This window comes from Lichenostomus cassidix, chromosome 9 (genome assembly GCF_008360975.1).
Source record: "Lichenostomus cassidix isolate B80296 chromosome 9, HeHo_3.0, whole genome shotgun sequence".
Taxonomy (NCBI): Eukaryota; Metazoa; Chordata; class Aves; order Passeriformes; family Meliphagidae; genus Lichenostomus; species Lichenostomus cassidix.
In genome coordinates this window covers 6,015,740-6,027,290 of record NC_139490.1, presented here as the reverse complement: position 1 = coordinate 6,027,290, position 11,551 = coordinate 6,015,740, and the positions used below count along the sequence as shown (strand labels likewise).

General features: G+C 46.1%; 1 protein-coding gene and 1 long non-coding RNA gene across 5 annotated transcripts in view; one reads left to right on the top strand and one right to left on the bottom strand.

The window, feature by feature from the left end:
- Window positions 1-1,863: 1,863 nt before the first annotated feature.
- LOC146433117 (uncharacterized) lies at window positions 1,864-7,638 on the bottom strand. The gene is made up of 3 exons (XR_014853996.1): window positions 6,825-7,638; window positions 2,792-6,313; window positions 1,864-2,289 (listed from the first exon to the last, which is right to left on the bottom strand). It is a non-coding gene; the product is annotated as an uncharacterized LOC146433117 (long non-coding RNA).
- Window positions 7,639-8,061: 423 nt separating this feature from the next.
- The window catches only part of TBL1XR1 (TBL1X/Y related 1), a 107,961-nt gene continuing 104,471 nt past the window's right edge, over window positions 8,062-11,551 (top strand). For 2 of the 4 annotated variants that reach the window (XM_085069064.1, XM_085069061.1), the window contains exon 1: window positions 8,062-8,432. The gene's annotated coding sequence lies outside the window, so the exon portion shown is untranslated. Of the gene's footprint in view, window positions 8,433-9,384; window positions 9,457-11,551 lie in introns of those variants that run through there. The other 2 variants (XM_085069062.1, XM_085069065.1) reach the window with 2 other exon arrangements.

Here is an 11,551-nt window from a genome sequence, read left to right as displayed (position 1 = left end):
CCCTTGCAGAAACACTGATGTGTATGTGGCCAACAAGTCTGCATTAGTGCTAGCCCATCCCATGCTTCACCCCACCTTTAGAAATACTCTCTCTCCTCCTCTATGTATATTTATTGAGTCATGTCCTGAACTATGTGAAATTGGTGTGGAATTTGCCTGAGGTTATTCTCTGCTGGCCCAGGGCTTCTCAGCAGCATAAACAAAATTAAAGAGGATGCTGGGGTTGGGATGAAACCACTCCTGCCTATCAAAGAGGGAGAAAGAGAGGAGTCAGGGAGCTGTGCTCTCTGCCCTCAGTGCTGCAGGAGGATTGGGGAGTGGCTGAAATCCCTGTGGTGAGCTTCCTGCATACCTGGGATTCTTCATGTTTTATAATCTCAGATAAATGTCACATTTGTTTAGGATAAGTTGATATATTCTTACAGTAATCCATTACCAACAGATCACCGCCATGCTCATCACCACTCTCTAGGTCCAAAAGTTGTTTTTTTCTGTGTGTTTTCTTGTATCCCTTGAAAATTTATATTTCCAACAAGCCCACTGTTATCTCACTTTTGCTATTTTAAGTCCTGTGGCACAAAAAGGCTGACTCACAGAAAGCCGTGTTGTAGGAAATACTGGCTCAGCTGAGGAAATAATTCTCAGTTCATTCTTCCACTGTGAGATTTGGGGGTTTTTTCCTGCCTTTTTTTTTCCTTTTTTTTTTTTCCTTTTTCTTTCTTTTTGGTTTGTGTGTGTGTCTGTGTGCCTCTCTGTGTGTGTTTTTTGGTCTCATGTTACGGCACATATCGAGCACTGTGAAATATTGACAGCTATTCCTAATGCACTGCTCTGCCCAGTCAGATCTCTCTTTCTGTACATACCCCAGAGTATTTTATGTACCTGCTAGGAACGTTACACAGGATGCTCGCACAGCTCATAAAATTTGGCGTCGTATTGGAAATGTTTTGTGGGAATGTGCTGCTTAATCTACTGCAGCCACTCACAGTTAGTGTCGTCGGGAGGGGGTGAAGATTACAGCCGGCTCGGGGAAGTTTGATACCTTATCAGAAGTCCTCAAGAATAAAACTGAAAGAAGTGGATGCTCAGCAAAATGTAGCTAATTGACTGAAAAAAAGGGGAAATACAGGCCCCAGTGAAGTCATCCTTCTGGCTGGACTTACGCTGCTGTCAGTTCTCTCTGAGTACCTGCAGTCACCTTCTTGCTAGGGGATTGAGTGGAATAAATCCTGGGTGTGCTTTAATTGAGTGTTAAGCACATCAGTGATGTGCAGTGAAAGACGAGGCTGGAGATCCAGGATGGAATCCTTGCCCAGCGGGGTGGGGAAACAAAAACAACCCAACAACTACAAAACCTCTATTGACTTCGAGGGCTTTAATCACTGGAGCAAGTTGTCTAATAACATACTGCAGGGTGTGCTTTGGCACTGCCATCTACGTCATTCATTTTATGCTTAATATGATAGAAAACAATGTTTAACATCTGGCAAAAGTGGATATAGCATATCTGTCTACAGGAAAGCAGCTGATGCAAACAATGTAAGGAATAAAACCAGGGGCCTTCAAGTGTACCTTTTTTTTTCTACACCTTTTTGACACCATCATTAGCAAAACCTAATTAGAAGGTGGTTTTCAACAATTGCTGTCCTCAAGACATAAAGTATAGCCCTCATATAAATAATATTATCATCATCTTTAAAATACTTCATAAACACTAATTTACCCTCCCAATTTTCTTGTAAGATGGATAATTATGTGTTAACAATAATATAATCACCCTTAGTAGCTGTGTTAGTCCTCTCTTTTTATAGACAGAAGCTCATGCCCTGATAATAAACAGCTTGCTGAAGGCCACATGAGGAGCCTTTCAGGATTCTGATTAGGGAGAGAATCAGTCCTGGCTCTGTCCTTCCCTCACATAAAAACCAGAACAATGTTGGTATAATGAAAGAAAAGCAGGGTTTAAGCATGGGCAAGAAAGAGAAATCTTCTTCAGGTTGGCTGGATTCTTGGACTGACAGGAAATACTAAAATAATATGTGACAAAGATCAAGGTAAATAACAAATATTATACCTTTTGTACTTGTGCCTTTGTTTACTCTGCAGTAATTACAGCAAGTAATGTAGATTACATTATGAATCACTATGACGCTTACAAGACTGAATTTTTTGCAACCACATCCTGGCTCTGTGAGATAATCTGTTTGATCTCCTACGAGGGCCAGATACATCTTGCTTGAAACTTCAGAGGTGTGCGAGAGCAGCTGGGACACACCCATTTTCGTAACCCTGTTAAAATAAAACAAGTTTGGATTTGCTCAGCCATTGTAGGATGTAACATCTGAGTTACAAGCCTGCTTGTAACTTGTGAAGGGAGCTTTGCTATAGCCTCGGAGTTAACAGGGGCCTCTTCGGTGTTTCTGTCTGAGAACTAACATTTTCTTTCCATCTTAAGAAATATGGATATTTACATATGCAAAAAACCCCAAAGCTAAACAAAAAAAAAAACAGAACAAAAAAAAACCCACAGAAAAACAACCCCCCCAAAACCCAAAAAAACCCTCCCCAAAACAAACAAAAAACCACCCCAAAAACCACCCCAAAACCAAACCAAACAACCCCCTCCCAAAAATGAAAAAAAAAACCCAAAACCCAAAAAAGCCTCCCAAACAAAAAATCACCCAAAAGAAAAAAAACCCCAATACTTAGAAAATTATTAAAGCCAAAACATAAATTTGTTCCTCTGCCTCTAACAACTTTAGAAGTTCACACTGAAGCTACAGTGCTGCACCTGCAATAACTAAACCCGCTGAGGTAAGTCTGTGTCGCTGCCCAGAGTGAGGTCTGCATCAGCATCTTTCCTTGTTGTTCACTCATTTTTCTCCTCTTCTTGTGTGGAACATCCACCAATCCTCCTGGGGCTGGATTCTGGATAGCAAGGGATGACATTCAGCTTTTATTTCATCCTCCCTCTTTGCCAGGAACCACAGTGGAGCTGAGGTGGACAGGGACATAGTCTGCCCTAAATGACAGCCCTCCATGGGTAGGGAGGTCCTGGGATTACGGCAACAAACCCATTGGTTTTTGTCTCCAAAAAAAGAGGGACAAGTGCCCCAGTAGAAGCCAAGGTGCAGGAACCTGGTGCAGGGTGCTTGAAGAGCTCAAGCAGAGGGCATCTCTTATCCTTTATTTCTCTCACATTTCCTTTAAAAAATATTCCTCTGGCACTGATCTGGAAGCTCTCCTTGGGGTGACACGTTTACACACACATTTGTGCTCCTCTTAAAGCCTTCAGGAAATGATGGGCCTCTGGGTGGGAGGTTGGCAGCAATAACAGTGTGAGGCCAGATTCTGGTAGGTATCCCCATCCTGCAGCAGTCCTGACCTTGGTCATCTCTGGGGCTGTGCTATTTTTTGGGGCTTTGTGGTAGATTTTGAAAATAGCAATATGAAATTGCCCCTGTGTAGAAGGGCCAGGGCAAGCAGCCGTGTCCTGCAGAAGCTCTGTGCACCAGGGAGGTGACTGCTGGTCAGTTCTTAACACCAAATTAGAGTTGAACATGCTCTGAGCAGCGTAACTTGTGTCCTGAAACTTCTGAAATAGCTGCATAACTTGTGTCCTCAAACTTCTGAAATAGCCCCTTCATAGCTTTGGATCACACAGTTCATCAGCTGCCTGTGAATGAGGGTCTATTCACCTGGTTCCTCTGCTCTTGCTGTTTATTTTGAGAAGCAGAAGCCTCCCAGATCTATCTGGAAAGTGTATCAATGAGATGATTGTTTTGGGATTGCCTCCTCCCTGCCTCATAGAGATCTACAAGGTTATCTGTGTGCCTATGCTTTAAAGCAACTGATAGAACTAGTGGTACTGGTATGTTGATCACCAGTCTTGGACATTTTTTACCATATAAGATCAATACATGATGAATTACCGATACATTTATGCTAAGGTAGGGGCAGAAGATGCTCCCTACTCAGAAAGAAGGCCTTTTCCAGCATGTCCTCTCCTGCTAAGAGTCATTGTCAGCAGTCTCAAAAGGAATAAAACCAGTGCCTTCAAACCAGTGAACCTCCATTTCCTTTCTCAATATGCACAACACAGAGACAAATAATTTAGAGGTTTGTTGTTTTATTTTTTTTAAGTTGATATCTCCCTCAAATGAAGGAAAAAGCTAAAGGCTTAGAGTATGAAGGCCTCTAGGCCTAACTGTTCAGTGCTTCCGATTCGGAGCTCGCCGTCACAGGGAAGTCACGGTGGAATTGCCAGGGTGTGGGTGTACCTGCTCATTAGGATTAAAACACCCTTGTGGTTCACGTTAATCCACTTTGGGATGCAAACTGACAAAAGCATCTTTGTGGGGGATCTGTCCATGTGGGGAGCCCGGGCCCTCCTCTGCCCTGCCAAACCCTGAGCTCCCCCGTGGGAGCCTGATGGTTTTTCTGTTTAAATCAACAGGGTTTAAAGTCCCGCTGGTTTAAATATCAGGTTTAACTGGGGCTCGCCTGCATATCAAAGGCACTATGGTAATTTTTACGAGGGAAAGTGTTGAGGGAAAGTGTTTGCCTGGTGCTGTCCAGGCTCCTCCCTGCCCTCGCCGTTGCTCAACGCGGTGCTGAGTCACTGACTGCCCTTTCTCACCCAGCTAGCTGCACTTCCCTGGTGCTGTGTTTGTGCAGGATGGGGTCAGCCTGGGGGAGCCCCTGCATAAACACCAGCTAAAAATGAACAAAGAGCCTTCCCGGTTCGCTGGGATTTATTTACGCGCTGCCATGCGTGGCGAGCTCCGCTGTGGCACCTGGATTGCGTGTGGATTCAGCCTGAACTTTCCTGGAGCCAGCCATCCGCTTCCTGCTGGTGTGCTGGTGCCTCGCTGTGCCTTCAGTCTCGCTCCAATCTGCACAGGATTTATGGGTGGATATTATATAGATTTAACACAATACCATGGGTTTTATTATTTGCTGGAAAATGTTAATAAAGACCAAGTATTACAGATGCATTTTAATCCCTGAAGTGATTTTTGAGTAGAATGCATGAATTATTAATTGTTGTTATTGTTATTATTGCAGTGCATACCTACCTCACAGGGCATTGCGAGGATTAATTAATTCTTGTAAAGATGTAAAAGGCCGTATAGGTGTCAAGGGTTATGACTAAAGTGCTTTGGAAATGGAAACCACTCTGCAAGTGCCAAGTATTATTATTTATGGAGTCCAGGCAGTGTGCTTGGTGCTGTGCAAACACCGGGCCAGTTATTGCAAATATTTGCTTATATGTGCTTGGTAGGCCGAGCACTCCCTGTTACAAGTCATTTCAACTATTTTAAGGATGTGTCTTTAAAATATGGGTGTGAGAAGACTTTCCAGTCATTGGGATTATGGAGCCTTTGGCCGTGAGCAGTGTCACTGAAGCACTTCAGAATCTTTTATTCAAACACAGGGATGAATCAGATCTGCTCCAGTTATACATCTGGACGTTAGGGTTTTGTCCCATCTTTCTTGCTACTTTGGGACAGGAAACATAACAAAAGTTATTGTTTAGAAGTGGCTCTCCCAGAAGGCAAAGCCAACTCCCTAAGCTCAGCTCGCTCACTGAACAATCCACTGTAAACCACAACCTGCTCAACTGCTCCATGTTACCCAACATCCGTTCTTGGAAACCTCTGAAAGCAAGAACCTCCTTCCCATACGCTCTGGAAGTGTCCCCTGTAGCTCTGAGACCAGCTGCACATTTGGGCAAGGGAACTGCGAAGTCTAAAGCTCATCACAGAGAGTGAGAGGCCTCTGTGCAGTCCTGCAGGGTGTTCACCTTCGTGAAAAAAGAGAAACCAGAACAAAATGGACAGGGGATAACTATTAAAGCATAAATCTGCCAGGATGCACTTTGTAGATCTTGCAGAGCAGAACTTGTCCTCGGGAAATCGCCCAGTTGAGCACGTCATCGTGTTAAAAATGAGAACCTGGCATCCCAGAGCCGCGACTGAATATTTGGAGAACAGCAGACCACGGAAACCTTCAGCCAGATGACTTCAGCTCAGCACGTTGTCGCTGCTCGGCAGATGGATGGGAAGACAGTGTTTGTAGTTCCTGAGGGCCAAACAACGCACACTTCAGGGATTCTCCCTCCCCCATTTCTCACACAAGCTTTATGAATGTCACACCTCTAACTTCCATTCCATGGACTTCTCACATACCCTTCTTTAGGCCCCTGCTGTCCCCCAGTCCCCTAGAAGAGCTCCCTTTCTTCTTGCCTTAGGCTATGTGCATATTCCCATTTCCCTTCCTCCACACACTGTTGCTGCTTATCTTCTTTCACCTGGGAAATAAATCAGAGTATCAAGAGGTCAAACTCCTTTAGAAGCATGGACAGATCTAAGATTATAACACAAGAACGTGCCTTGCCACTTTTTCTGCCCCTTTTAAATTTATTGACTTTCAGCAAATTTTGGAATTGGACTGGATATAGTCTTCAGAATTACTACCTCTTTACATACCTAAAGCAGACAGCCTACACAGCATTAGTGAGAAGAGGAAGTTGCCCACTTGGGCCACCAAAATCATTACAGAAATAAATGTTGGACACCAAGTGATTTACAATATGCTTCCTGGCTTTCTAGAGAGATTTAGGTTTCCTCATATAATTCTGGCCTCTTCAAGCAAATGGTCTGAAGGGCCAGGGTTTCCTCAGAATTAAATTATTTTGCAATGCAAAAAAAAAATTATTTTCTCCGAGTATTTATATCTTCTTCATAAAGGAAGGAAAAATGCATGGGCTTGACCCTGAAGCAAATGAGCATGTTGAGGTGATCCTACACCCAGAAACCCACTCACCCAAGGCTTTGTGGAGTTGATGGGCCCCATCTGCTTGTGAGATGATACTCAGGTAGGCAAAATTGGCCTATGGTATGTCCCAGGTGTAGACTGAAAGTAAAATCCAGAACTGCTGCATTTAGGACTAGCATAATTCTCCAGCAATGCCAAGCTCTATCCACAAAAAACCCAAAACCAAAAACCAGGAAAAAAAAAAAAAAGCACTACATTCATGGTCATCTCTTTATCCACTGCCAGCTGCGGTGAAATCAAGTTCTGAAGTTGAGTGTGGTGATGTGGACACCCTGTTTGAGCAGCACCAGAGCTGGGCTGGGTGCATGGCGAGCCTTTGGAATGAGCAGGGATAACATCAGATGTTATCCGTGAAAGGTTTGTGGTCATTGGGACTCTGCAATGTGCCAATGTCCGGACGTGAGAGCGCTGGACCATCGCCCGAGAGCGTGAAATGCTGTTGCAAAACCATTTTAAGATGGAAAGGGCTGCCTGGTGACGAATGTGGTTTTGATTAACAAAGCTCGCCTCCAAAAACAAACAATGCAGGCATATAGATGACATTTCAGTTCTAAAAATGAGCAGCACCCAGGTAGGACATGGCATTACTGGAGCGGAGGATTGTTTTTATTAAATCAAAGGAGAGGGCAGAGGCGGTAACAGGGCTGGCTCCCGGTGCCAGGTGCCATCGCCAACCGCGACGGGCCGCGAGCAGAGAGGCAAAACCACCATGTTACATCCTGCATTTACATAAGCTCTGTTGGCAGCGCAGTTTAATGTCTTTCCTAGAAAAGCTCCGCGGCCCGGGGCCTGCCGTGCCCGGGCGGCCTCCCCTTCCCTTCCCTCCCTCTGCCCGCGGCCCTCCCCTCCCGCTCAGCCGGCGCGGCGGGGCAGGGCGGCAGGGAAGGGGTCAGGGAGCGGGTCCCCCTCCCGACCCCCTCGCTGGGCTCGTGTGGCCGGGCCGGGCCGCTCCTCCTCGCCTGGCCTCGCCTCCCGGCTCCGCTGCTTCCCTTCCTCCTTCCTTCCTTCCCTCCCTTCCTTCCCTTCCCTCAGCCGGCGCCCATTTCGGCGCGGCCGGGCACCCGGAGTGTCTGCGGGCCGCCGGCTGCTCCGCGCCGCTTGGCTCCTTCCCCCAGTAACAGCTCCCACATTCCGCCCCGATCCCTCCTCAATCTCAATCACACACACACATATTACTTTTTTTTTTTTTCCCCTCCTTCCTCGGGACTTAATCTCCAACCCCCCCCCCTCCTCGCCCTCCCCACCCTCCCCTCCCCCGGCCCCTGGCTCGGATATAATTGAATATCACAGCGCTACGCGCTGGGTATTTTTTTTCCTTCCTCCTCCTGTGTGTGTGTGGTGGTTTTGTTTTTTTTTTTTTTTCTCCTGGTTTTTTTTTCTCCTCCTCCTCTCGGTGTGGACACCTTAAAAATACATATATATATATATATATTATCGCTAACTCTACGCGTGTACACACACACACTCACACACGCAGGGATGTGCGCGAATATACACGCGGCGGTATAAAACACACGGGAGGAGGAGAGACAATCCAGGGTGAATTCCTCGTGCCTCCATTCCCTGGGAAGGGGGGAGCAGCCGCTCGCAAGGTAAGAATGGGGGGCTCGGAGCCCCGGGATGGGGTTGGGATGGGATGGGGGTGGGGATGGGGGTGGGGGGCGGCCGGCTGTTTGTGTCGCTGGAGGCGGGAGGGGGATGGGACCACAACGCCTCTGTGACCCCCCCTTTTATTAATATGTGTGTATATATACATATATATGCACACACAGATATATACACACATGCATATTTACCCCTTCCCCTCCCCCACTCCGCGCCGCTGGCTTCCCCTCCCCCACCCGCCTTCATATTTTTTTTTTAAATTAAAAAAAAAAAAAGCCAGAAAGGTTTAATGGAGCGGGGGATGGGGGGGACACCGGCCTCGGCAGCGAATGGCACACGGGAGCCATGGCGAGAGGCCTATTTTTAGCCCGATTTGTGTGGAAGAGCGGCTTCCCCTCCCCCCCTTCCCGCATATTTACTTATGGGGGGAGGGGAAGGGGGGGCAGGGCGGTGGGGTGGGGGAGGGGAGGTCCTGCCCCTCCCCCACTGCTCCGAGCTCTCCCCCATCCCTGGAGGGGATACACCCCCCACCCCCCCGGGCTATTCCCCGCGCTTCTCCCCCCAGAGCCAAGTTATTGATCAGTTTCCCTGCGAACTTCAGGGCGGAACATGCAATACTCCGCGGTGCCAGGGAGCGGGCCCGGTTCGGGCCGTCAAATAAGCTTTTATTTTCCCATTTCACAGCGCCTCTCTTTGCCAGGGCTTATCCCTGTCCGAAACCCTGGTGTAAATTGTGTGTTGCATCAATTAGCCGGGCTCGCACGGTTGATGTAATGTGTTCTGTTTTCTTGGTGGAGGATTTGAGTCCTAAAATATGTGGCTTGTTATTGTTGTACCCTCGAAAGGGTTAAAATTTATCGTGTTGTTCCAGGTGAATTTAATCTTTCATCACCGAATTTCCTTTTAAGGCAGCTTGACAGAATAAAAGTCTCTCCCTCGCTTGTCTTTATCCCCAGAACAGCAAAACTTTGTCTGTGCTTTATGGCAGGGGCTGGTTGCTGCAGATGACACGTGAGTCTGAGGAAAGTTTGGTTTGTAGGTCGCTGTGTAGGAAAGTGAAGTTTGCTGGTGAAGTTTTTACTACTCTCCAGTGTGCTCAACTTCCTCCTTTTCCTGTCTGTGTAAATCAAATTCCTAACTGATTTATGGGGGAGGGGATCACAAAACATATTCCTTCCTTATTGTTAAGGCAAGGGAGGCATGATCAGGAGGAGCAAGTCTTTGTTGCGTAAAAAAAAAGTGTTGTGGGCTCGTCTGACTTGCTTTGCTGTCCTGTGGTACTAAAATAAATGTCTGAGCACGTTGTGTGCATTAGCAAAGCTCTTTGCTGCTGGTGGTCTCTGCCCTTTGGGTATTGTGAGTTGTGCTCCTTTGGCAGCGAGGGCACCATTTGCAAAATTGGTGTTTGGGGTTTGGATGTACCTGAACTTTTGGGCAGTTTTGTGCCCTAGTCTTGCTCTGGGTAACGCAAAGGCTGGTCTGTGTGAGGCTCATGTTGGGTTTGGGCCTTCCTTTGGACACGTGTTTTAGCAGGATTTTTGGAATACATTCCAACTGAGGACTGAACCTGCAAGCTCTTGTGTGTGTCCTTAAATTTAAGTGAGTGGGCATGTGTTTGTTAATGAGCTGTGAAGCATTTTTTTCCTCTTATCCATTGCAAAAAAGGGGCTGGTGATGGTGCTTAGGGCGAAGGTGGTGCCCTGTAATTGATCGAAACAAACTTTCTGTGGTTTTCTCCAGTGGGTTTTTTTTTTCCTTTGCTGTTGGTTAAGGTCTAATGGAATGGTAACATTTTGTATTATTTACCTAAGGTCACCTGAGCTGGTACACTGTCGCTATCTTAAGTTTTCTTGGGGGAAGTTGGTTTTTTTCTCCATGAGAACTGTGTCTTGGGAGTGTGGTGGCCTGCCTCCCAAACTCTTATTGGGAGCACCTGGAGAACGCTTAGCTCTCACTTCTTGAGGAAAGGAGAAGGAAATGTAAACTAAATGTATGAAATAACTTGGGGTTTGGCTTTTGGGCTTTATAGTTTGTTTTTAAGACTGTGCAAGAGTTTATGATTTTTGTTTGTTTGAACGTGCACAGCCATAACGCGTGTGTGTAGCATAAAGAACACAATAATTACAGGAGATTCTGTTGCTTAAGCTTTTTTCCCCCCCTTCAAACAGGTAGTTAAGATTCTTTTTCCCCGTGAGTTTCTTTTTTAATATGAATACTTCTTTCAGTTTTACTCTATATATGGTAATTATTGATGTTTGTGTAATGCTTTGAAGTTGTAAAGCGGGGTATAAGCGCTAAGTACCCAACAGCAATACTTCATAGTCATTTTCCCATCATGAAAGAGTTTGATGCTAAAAAGTGCTACAGCCCTAAGCATAAAGAGGCTCTGGATGGATTAGGGAAAATGGCCAAAATTGCTGATAATGTTGTTTTCAGATAATAGTTTTAAGTTAGGAAGAACAGATCTGAATAATGTAAAGCAAACTGAGTTATTTTACCTAACTTGATTTTGGTCTGGAATTTAATTGATCTTGGACTTCACGTTTGAGTCAGAATGTGTTTGCTGTTATTAGTTTTGTAGTGGCAGTAAAGACCCACATCCTACAAGGATGTAATCTTGCAGAAGTCAGGAAGTCCTGTAAAACACACAACTTTGTGAACATCAGCGGTCTCGTTCAGCTGAATAAGCTCTGCAGCTGTCTGTGAAGTTGCTCCCAGAAGTTGGGTGTGTTTTGTATTAGTGGTGGGCAGTAGGATGTGAATCTCTCATTACACTGAGGCTGTTTTGGTATCGCAGCACTGTCAAGTGTTTTGGGAAGGCTGAGGCAGTGGCAGGTGTGACACCTTTTCATCACTAATTCCTCTGCTCGTTGGGAGTCCCAAGTGACAGTCACCCCCCCAGTTTTTGCTTGCTTTCCTGTCTCTTCTGTCCCCGTGGTCCCACAGCTGCTGAGGATCGTGGTGCCTGTGTGAATTCTGACACCTTGCTGGCAAGGACACTGTTGGGAAGTGGAGGAGAGGCAGACACAAACTTCCTGCCAGCTCTTCCCCTTCCCAACTGGGATAGGGTGGTGATAAAGTGGTCTGGTCTCTGCTTTGGAGTGGA